Source organism: Dipodomys spectabilis, unplaced genomic scaffold (genome assembly GCF_019054845.1).
Source record: "Dipodomys spectabilis isolate Male_0828 unplaced genomic scaffold, ASM1905484v1 ptg000191l, whole genome shotgun sequence".
Taxonomy (NCBI): Eukaryota; Metazoa; Chordata; class Mammalia; order Rodentia; family Heteromyidae; genus Dipodomys; species Dipodomys spectabilis.
The window spans coordinates 1,221,861-1,232,254 of NW_024870868.1; the positions used below are offsets into that span (position 1 = coordinate 1,221,861).

The following is a 10,394-nucleotide window of genomic DNA, read 5'->3' on the forward strand; positions in this document are numbered from 1 at the left end:
TTTCCCCAATAATTCTGTGAGTTGAGCATCAGGAACCCCATTTTATGAAGCAGACTCGAAAGCTCATTGAGTAGAAAGAAATGAGGCCCTGAAGTCCACGTGGCCAGAGCATGGCAGAGAGAAGACGGAGGTCTTTCCATTCATTAAATTCTCCCTGAATTTCTGCACAGGACTTCTCCGAAGCTACCTTAAACAATATTTTCAATGTCTTTACATATAATATCGAATTTTTAATTTTGTTTTCACATGACTAGACACCTAATAATGCAAGTATTTTCATTTGCAATGCAAAACAAAAATCAACATTCCACAGACTATTTTCCAAGATGTATTGACAATAAAACTATTCAAACGGGAGATTTAAATCTCTCTGGTTCTTCCCTAGATCACTGTGTTCAAGGAAAGAGTATGTGTTACCTTAGACAACTACTTGTCTTTAATATATGAAAACTTTTCATCCTGGACTATTACCTTCAGGAAGAGAAAAACATCCAAATACCAAGGGATTCCTAAACAAGCTACTCAGAACAAAGGGGCTCAAAGATTTTATGGTTATTCAGACAATTTTGTTCCTAGTTTGGATTCTAGATTTGGCTAATTTGGGTTCTGTGCTACCTATTGCTCTTTCTTGATGTGTTCTTCCCTAAGCATTACACATGGACGCCTTTCCACATCTAGTGATGAGTTGAAAGTCCTATAGTCATGCAAAGTCTCTAAGTCCAAAGAGAACTTAAAAGTGTTATTTACATGGGTACCGATGGCTCACGTCTGTAATTCTAGCTATTGAAGAGGCTGAGATATGAGGATCACAGTTTGAAGCCAGCTCAGGAAGGAAAGTCTATGAGACTCTCCAAAAAACTACTCAGAAAAAGCTGGAAATGCACCGTGGCTCAATTGTAGACTCTAGCCTTGAGTACAGACAAGCTCAGGGACAGAGCCAAGGCCCTGAGTTCAAGCCCAGGACCAGCCCCGCTCCCATAAAAATGTGGAGATAGAAAAATATTCATTAGCATACTGAAATAATTGTCCTGGAAATTCTTAGACTTGACATCGAGATTTAATGGCAGACAACCCCTTCCACTCTTGGACAACTGGAGAAGACTGAACTGAGTACCAGTCTACTTTAACTAAAAGATGTGGGAAATAATCTACCCAGAGACTCACATGAGTTAAAAAGGCAATGGATGGCAAGTAAAATCAGAAAGCTACCTATGTTAGTCAAACCAATTATTCATTATAAATGCAAAATTGAAATAATTTAAATTCATCAAAAGTAATAAGCCATGGAAAAAAAGTATCCTGAAAGAGGAAAAAGTGACTGTAAAAAATGTTAGTTCTTGGAAAGAAATATATAAAATAAGAACAGATTGGTTGTTGGTGTTCAAAGAAGCAGCATTAAATTTTCTGTGATGTTGATAATGGAAATTGAATGCAGGACCTGAAAGTATTGCTTAACTTTTGTCCTCAAGGCTTGTACTCTACCACTTAAACATTCGTTCAGCTTCTAGGTTTTTGCTGGTTAATGGTCAATAAGACTCTCACAGATTTTTCTGTCTGGGCTGATTTCAAACTACAATTCACAGATCTCAGCTTCCTGAGTAGCTAGGATTACAAGCATCAGGCATTGACACCATGCTAAGAAGAAACATTATTGACGATTAAAAATTAAAACACTTTATAAAATGAAATTGTCTATGGTAAAATAACAGAATTTAAAGACACAGTAAGAAAGCAAAGAGACTGAAGAGCAATTCAGAACTCAGAATGACAGCTATCAGTCTGAATCACGTTAGCAAATGAAAAGACATAGGACATATATCGAAAATTATTATTATCCAGAATTTGGAAAATATTTTCCAACTAGGGGAAACAAAAAAGACATCTTCACATTGAAAAGCCTTGATGACTGAGGAAAAGATACAAAGCCAGATATGCTCTATTCTGCTTCCCATCCAAAATTAAGAGAAGGAATCCTTAAAATATTTAGGAAAAGTCATTCTCGTCTACATAGCTTGTCAGTCTTATTTAATACTAAAACTCCCTGAGGAAAGACGATAATTTTCTCTAGAATTTCATGCTTTATTAAATTCAAGTGGGAGAAAGAAAAAATTTCATGTCAGAATTCTATTCAGAAAGTTTTCCCTGCATGTATCTTTTGTGAAAATATTCCTGTGGGTATATACTTGGTAAAACAATTCAGAAACCCCAGAGAAAACTATTAGATACAGAGCCAGCCTACTAAACTACATAAGATGAAAATTTAAAAACATGAATTATGAGGCTTATTGTTGCACAGCTGGCCTAAAGGTCAACTATTTGAACAAAACTTATAAAAGAAGTTGAATTAGTCTAATTAAACCAAAAGGAAGGATTTATTTTTAGTAATGGAGAAGTGGTTTATACCTGTAATCTCAGCTACAAGGGAGACAGAGATTGAAGAGGTGAATTTTGAAGCTGGGCTAAGAGAGTGTAGTGTGGCCCCCATTTCAATAACCAAGCCAAGTGGGGTAGCATGGACTTCTTCCTGGGAGACCTAAAGTAGGAGAATCCTAATCTGAGGTTGGTCCTGGGAAAAAAATGCAAAATCTACCTACAAAATACCTAAAGCAAAAAAGAGCTAGAGGCTGGGCTAAAAAAACTGGGAGAAGCTAGGTACTGGTGGCTCATGATTAATCTGTGCAATTCAGGAAACTGAGGGCTGAGGATTGAGGTACAAATACAATCCAAGCAAGAAAGCCTGTGAGACTCTTATCTCCAATCAAACACCACAAAGCCAGCAGTGGAGTTGAAGTGGTAGAAAGCTAGACTTGAGAATAAAGCTCAAGGACAGTGCCTGGGTCCTGAGGTTAGCCCCAGGACAGGCACCAAAAAAAGGGGGAAGGAGGGTGAGGGGATAAAATGCTGGTTTAGCAACCATGAGGCCCTAAATTCAAATACTATTACCATCAAAAATATAAAACAAAGATATAGATATATTTGTTTTCATATAGCCAAAGAATAGTTGTTAAAATATTGAGACAATGATTTTTTAGAGAGTTATAAATCATAGTCCAAATATAAAACATCTTAGAATGGATTTCATTATTTTAATGCAAATGTATATATAGAAATTTGTGCAGTGTGTAATTAAATATGTATATAATATGTATACAATATATAATTATATACTAATAGTAATATATTTACACTATAACACACCTAAATATAAGTTTAAATATATATAATTTTTAATTTTGTGAAAATTCATTAGGTAAGTTTAAATTGATATGTAAAAATTCATTTGTTCCAACCTTGTTCATTATCAGAAACGAGGAAGTGAAGATATGATAGAATTTCTACTCAAAATACACAAATACTGGGGTACAACCCTGATTCAGACAGAATTGGACTTAAAGGAAAGAATGCACTTGTGTAAGGACATTCAGAATGACTTTTTTTGAATGAGATGTTAGTGGAGTGGGTTAGACCTGAAATCCCAGCTACTGTGGGATCGAGAGGATAATGGTTTAAGGACAACTGAGGCAAAATTTTCATGAGTCCTTCTTTCAATCAACAGACCGATGTGGTAGCACACACTTGATATTCCAGCTATGAAGGAGGCTTAGATAGAAAGTTCATAATTCCAGACCAGAAAACATAAAAGACTGTGAGACAGTATCTCAATGGAAGAATCTGGGCCTGGGAGTTGTCTCATCTAAGACAAAAAATGTAAAGTGGGAGATTTATAGATGTTATAGAGACCTGGTCAAAGATTAAGACCTATCTGAAAATAATCAATGCACAAAAGTGCTGTAGTCATGGATTAATTATAGAATTCTTGCCTAGTAAGTATGAAGCTCAGGGTTTAATCCCAGTCTTGCCAAAATATAATAATCAAAGGAATCATTTTAGTTAGTGTAATACAATTTATAATGAGGTTTATTGGCATCAAACTCTGATCTAAGTTTAAGAAGAATACCCAAGAAAGGAAAAGTACTTGGCCTTCCTGAGAATTGATGGTAAACACTTAGAAAGTTTTCTGATCAGTGGGAAGTGGACAAATAATCCCTAAAGGGGAAGAACTTGGAGAGTGAAAATGGGATCACCTGGGCAAGAAGACAGTGGTGGAAGGTGTGACTGAATGGACAGCACAGTTTGAGGATTATGATAAATAGGTCTAACTTATACCTAAGTTTAACAGCAAGCAAAGCATTAAAGAGTTCCAGGCCTGACTTCTCAGGAAAAGGGAACTCTAGCAAGTGCCATGGCAACAAAGCAAAATCGTGCATGAAGCAAGGCAAGAAACACCAACACCCTTGATTGGTACAGTATTCCTTGGGGATCTAGGAAATTAAGCATCTAATTTACAACATGACTCCAGCTTTGGGAGATTTGGCATCTAGTTTGTGAGGCATGTCTAGCTTTGGGAGATTGAGCATCTAGTTTGCAAGGTAATCTCCAGGTTTTGTTGTATAGTAAACCTCCAATAAGGAAGATTAGGTGTAAGGTTTTTCAAGAAACCTAGAGTAGGGAAGGTGTTCAAGAAAACTCCAGTAAAGAAGGTTGAGTGCACCAGAAATCTTAGGCCTAGAAACCTGCCAAAAATGGAAATAGAACAGAGAGCAAGGCAACAAAGACTGAGTTAAGAAGGCTCCTTTGGTCATTTCCCTATTAGTCCCTTGGGAAAAAGTGTTAAATACAGCATGCTAATGTAAAGTTGAGTTCTTATTGTTGTCTTTCTTAATATTTTGTTCTTAGTAGATCTTGTGTTTCTTGTTGGCCTCTTGATGTTTCCACTCTCTGTGGCATAGGATTTTTTAGTCTTTATTGCAATAAATTTCTGAGCTGATTGTGTTCTAAGTTCTGTCATTAGGCTGCTAGCAATATAGAACCATATGGTCAGCTAGAAAACAAAGATGAACTTTTTCCAATAACCAACCACAAACAGAATTCAACACAATCTCTAGTCTTAAACAGATTACAAAGAATAGAAAACTTTTCAAACAATTTTGGTAATGAGACACACTCGCATATGAACTGACTTTGTAATACTTCCTAGAAGGTCCTTAATCTTGAGGGCCTGCAAAAATTACTAGGGGAGGGAAAGTGCCCTACTGGGATTCCTCAGGGGAGAGACAGACACTTCTCCCAAATTATTTTATAAATATTATAGAAGCTTAAGATGGGTCTAATGACCCACATCCTACACCCAAAGTGGGCATTTTGACTCACAAAGGATTCTGAATTTGCTAGGAGCTATTTTTATAGTCTCCACAATTTTAACCAGGTATTTTAAACAATGGCCTTAGTCTGTGTTTCACCACATTTTTTAGACTAGAGCACTTTTTATATCAACTTATATTAAAGCCACATTATATTACACAGAGAGGTTAACTTTTTCTTCTTAAACTGTCTTTTATTAAGTCTTTAAGCAGACATTGGGGGACAGTAGTCTTACTATGGGACGAACTATATCTCTAGAGACTGAGATGCAAGAACAGTGGATGCATGGAACAGACAGACAAAAGGACCTCACATGTCTTGCGAGATCGAATGAATGTTCTTGTCAGGCCCAGACCATCTGACAAAGAATAGTCCCCAAAAACCAAATTCAGGCAAACCAAACAAGTTAACTCACCAAAGGACAAGTGAAAGGAATTAACTCACCAAAGGTCTGGCAAGGAAAAATAGGAGTGAAGAAAATTCACCAACAGGCACAAAACAAAGAACAAAGTCACAGAAGATAAGAGTTTATACAGCAGACTGGTACCAGTTCCTGAAAAATCCAAAACTCTTTTCTGACATTTCAGCCTTAGAGAGGCTGTTGGAGGTAGGGGGAGGAGGGTGTGACTACAAGCGATCCACTTCCACCTAGTCCAGATAGATGGATCTTCAGAATCGGAAGCAGAATCATACTCACCTCTGGAGATCGGCTGAATGATTCCAAAAAGATTTAGTGGTGTGGGAGGAATCCAGAGTCTGGCTTTCTGAGCAGTGGAAAGTCCATGGGGCCCTGGGATATCTCAAAAGTTATCTCCTTTGTGCAGTTCCTGTCCACCAGTGGCTTCAAGGAACCTAAGTAGCCCCTTGGCACTGGGATTTGGCTGTGGCTTCTAAGTCTTATATGGTGTGATACAGAGAAGCCACAGTTTGAGGGGTCAAATCAGGAGTCTTTATTAGAAAGCCAGCAACTGCAAGCAGACTCATCCCCTCCCCCACCAAAACTTGCAGTTTTGTAGCTAGCATAAAACTTATAAAGACAAAAACCACATCAAGGCAAATGCTGTATGGTATGGGGATTAATAAAGTGTGTTTACAGAAGAAAAACAGGTCAGTTAGGGAGTAAGGGAGCAGTTAGAGCATGTTCAAGGTGGTTATAATAGTTATCTATGGGTAATAAACAGGAGTAGAGACTTCCCAGAGCCTAACAATCCGTGATATACCCAAAGGTTTCAGAATGGCCTATGCCCAATCTATAGTTCTTCGAAGTGAAATTTCCCTATTACCTACTAAGGTGTCAAGATGCAACTGAAGGATTGACTCCTGCCATATTTCCCCAGGTCAAGCAAAACACCAAGTGGGGACTCACGTGCCCATCTGCAAGCAGGCCACTCCAACCTTGGCTTAGCTGAAAGCCCACTTACCCTAGGCAGAGCATTCCATTCTGTGTCTGTCCAAGTCTTGACCCCCAAGAGACCATAGCCTACAATTTGTCCTTGTCTCCAACCCAAGCAGTATCTATTCCAGGCCTGGCCAAGGACACTGCCCTGAACACCCAAGAGACCATAACCTTTTTTTTTTTTTTTTTGTCTTCGGCTTCTTTGTTAAGGCCCATATAACCAAACCCCAAATCCACACAATCACTGGAAGATCTGTGCTTCTCACTGGCAATAAACAGTTTTAGCCTGTTGAGAATCCACTCTAATCCTTTTTCATTCTCCTTCATTTTCCTAACAGTAATGAGGACAAGATGGCATTACTTAGGCCCAGTAGCCATATTTCATGATAAGCAATTTTTTTTTTGCCAGGAGGAGCCATTTTTCCAAGTGTTTCCTTCTCCAGGATACGTCTTTTTTCTATGATGTCCATTCTCAGCTTTTAGAGCACACCAATTGGGGACAGCAGGCAAGGTCATATGTAGAAAGAAGTTCTTGTTATTTTGTTTCCCCTGGTGTAAAAACTACACCTGATTAAGGAGTATAAGGTTTAAAACAACGGAGATAGTGCTATCTTTCTAAATACCCTGTTTCTAAATCCCTGGCTGCCACTCACCTTATCTTTCCTAGTCTATCCTCCCTCTGTTAAATTAAGAGTTAAATTGGAGAGATTGCATAATAACTACTTTACACAGACTTGTGAATTGTTTGCCCTGAACCAGACTTTAAAGATATTAAAAGAAAAAAGGGAACAATGTATATGGACTATATATATGCATTCAATGTGATATATATCTTTGGGAAATGTGGGCTGAGAGATTAATTTAAACAGTGCTTATTCTCCTGATGAAATTATGATAGTTCATGTTTCAGCTTATTAATGAGAGGAGTCTGTTAAAATATTGGTAAATCAACCTTGGATCGTGCAAGAAATCTCCAGTGGGTTTGTGGTAAGTGGAACAGATTTTCACAAGAGATTGAGTGCAGAGAAACAGGGTAATATTTGCCTGAAGATGCCAACGCATGCCATATGGCTAGCTCTTGCCTTTATCTCTCAGATAGAAGCTCCACTACGGAACATAGGCCAGAGCCATTGGGAGACACAGATATGTGTGATATTATCAGAACATATGTGTGCCAAGGGATTTTAGGCCTTAAAGGATCATCTCAGGGCAGGAAAACCCAGGATTCAAATTGATGGTCTTCCTTATCTGTACTGGTCTTTTGGTCACTCTCAATTCCACTAAAAACATGTGTTCAGTATTTCCTCAGCCTTTTCATCCCTCAAGGCAACAAGGACTGCTGACTCCACATCTTGAGTTTCCAAATACTAATGTAAGCCTAAAGATTACATCCTGATCAAGAGTTAAAAGAAGATGAAATTCCAGCTGATCTAGTGCTATTCACTGATAAGACACTTCATACCACAGAAAAGGATGGATTTGCTACACTTGGGTCACCAGAGCTTCTGAGGGAAGACAGTGGTCTGTGTCTTCTAGATCTGGAGGTAAGAAATTGCTTTTAAAAGCCTGAAATGGGGATTTGACACCTGGTTAAAAAGCTACTTGCTCTCTGTGATGACAGAGAGACAGAGGAATGTAAAACAGCATTCTCTTCAAGACAAAGCCCGAGAAAGAGGGTATCTGACCTGCTATGGTTAAGACTGATGTGGAATGTTCAACTGGAAATAGTCATTAAAATTTTTATATGGGAATTGGTTCATGAGAAACAGACAAGCAAGACTTTGAGAGCTCAAATTGAGAATCTTTATTAGAAAGCAGGTGACTGCAGAAGGACTCATGTCTAGAAGACCTGCAGACTATAATGTAGCTTGCACAAAGCTTGTAAAGACAAAATAATCACATGTTTGGGGTAAAGACCCAAGCCCAACAAAAACAAACCATCTAGGGGAGCAATCAGGGTCGAGCATTCTATGTAGCAGAGCTCTCTAGGGACCCAGCAGCATGACACCAATATTCCCAGAATGGCCTGTTTTCCCTCTAGGCTTTTTAGAGCTGGGTAAAAAGCCTCCAAGACCCATCCAGACTCCATGATGATGGTGAGGACAAAACAATGTTACTTTGACCTAATATCCCTACTTCATTATAAAACAAGGGTAAATACAGAAGTTTAGGAAAACAACATGTGGCTACCCTGGCTCCATAACTAACAGCAGACTGCAGAATCCAAACACAGAATACTCCCACAACGCCATACCCAGAAGAGACCAGAGGTGAGGCCCCACAACACCCATACCCAGAGAGCTCCCCTGTCACCATGGCTCAGCCCACAACTAACACAGAAGAGCTGCAGGAGCAGCTCCATGTCTGTCCAGGATATGGGAGCCAACCTGAGAGTTCCTCGCAAAGACACAGAGGTCTGCCACAGCACTGCTGGTCATCCTCACAACCAGTTCTCTGCTGGGGTGAAGCCCTCCCGTCCCACAGGAGATCAGAGCTGGTGGTTACCCACAGATCATGACACGGACCCCTCTCCCTCCAACCCATGAAGGAACATTACACTTGAAGATGTCAAAGAAGTCCGAGCCCTTCCTCACTGCCCACATCCCACATGTTGGATTCCAGCAGGAGGTCCTAGGGACTCACACGTGCTGGGCGCCAGGACTCGGTGTCCTCAACAGTCCTGGCTATCAGGGGATAACAATGCTGGTCTGAAAACAAACGTCCCCGCACCCACAGAGCCTCTCCCTTCAGGAACCATGAAAGGCTTCTGAATGGCAGCTGCAGGAGAAGCATTTCATCAGCTGCAGTTGCTAAGTGAACATGAGTGCCAGCTATAGGAGAAGCAACCCCCTATCGTGAGCACCTGCTGGCGCTGGTAGAGCAATCCCCCATCAGGAGCCCAAACTCATGCATTCACAGGCCCCTACCAGAAGCCCAGGAATCACGCTGTAGCTGCTAGCAGAGAGTTCCCCTCTAGGGTGCCTGCCTCTCCACAAACCTCATGCCTGTCTCTCAGAGTCTTGAATCTACTGTTTCCATAATTGTGCAGCAGACATTTCCAATGGAACAATTTCTGGTAGATCTCATCCTCAGATACATCAAGCATGCACATGTGCCCACCAGCCATAGGAGGCCAAGCATAGACCACTTGTGGGGACAGACCCAACCCAGGGCCAAGGCACAAACAAATCTTGTGCCCATGTGGGTAGCCCAACCCTCCTGAAGTCCCGATTCTAACCTTGCCATCCCCCACTGCAGACGGGACCATGCTCCTCTCAGCCAGCTGGAGACAGCGCATGCACATGTGCTTGTTGGCATGGGCTGGCCTACCCAGTGTCAACTAGCCCGGGGCAAGTGAGGGCTGTCACATCATTCTGGTGTGAGCAGGCCAAGCTCAGGTCACGACCCCCACAATCCCAGGACCCAAATGTGTAAATCACAATGAAAGAAGACATGATTCATGGACTATCAGGACAACAAACCAAATCCCAAATCTAACAACAACCCAGGGAAGGACCCCAGTGAAAGTGAAGAAGAGATGGAGGACAAAAGAACCATTAAAGAAATGATGATGGAATTGGCCAAAGAAATAAAGGGGGAAATGTGAAAGTATCAATAGGAGAAGGAAGACATGAATATTTACCTGGTAGGGGAGATACCATGATCACGAAGGTGGTTTTCCCAGGGCGAGGATTATCCATTGCACTACAGATGTGCTGAGCCTTGTGATTTCCCCAAAGTGGGAAACTCAATTGCATAATTTGCAGTAGTGGGAATGACATTAGTGCTCTCCCCT

The 10,394-nt window shown here is 40.4% G+C and overlaps 1 non-coding gene across 1 annotated transcript; it reads left to right on the forward strand.

Moving 5' to 3' along the window:
- The first annotated feature begins 10,233 nt into the window (after nt 1-10,233).
- On the forward strand, nt 10,234-10,394 carry LOC122121618. Its single transcript, XR_006149983.1, has one exon. It is a non-coding gene; the product is annotated as a U1 spliceosomal RNA (small nuclear RNA).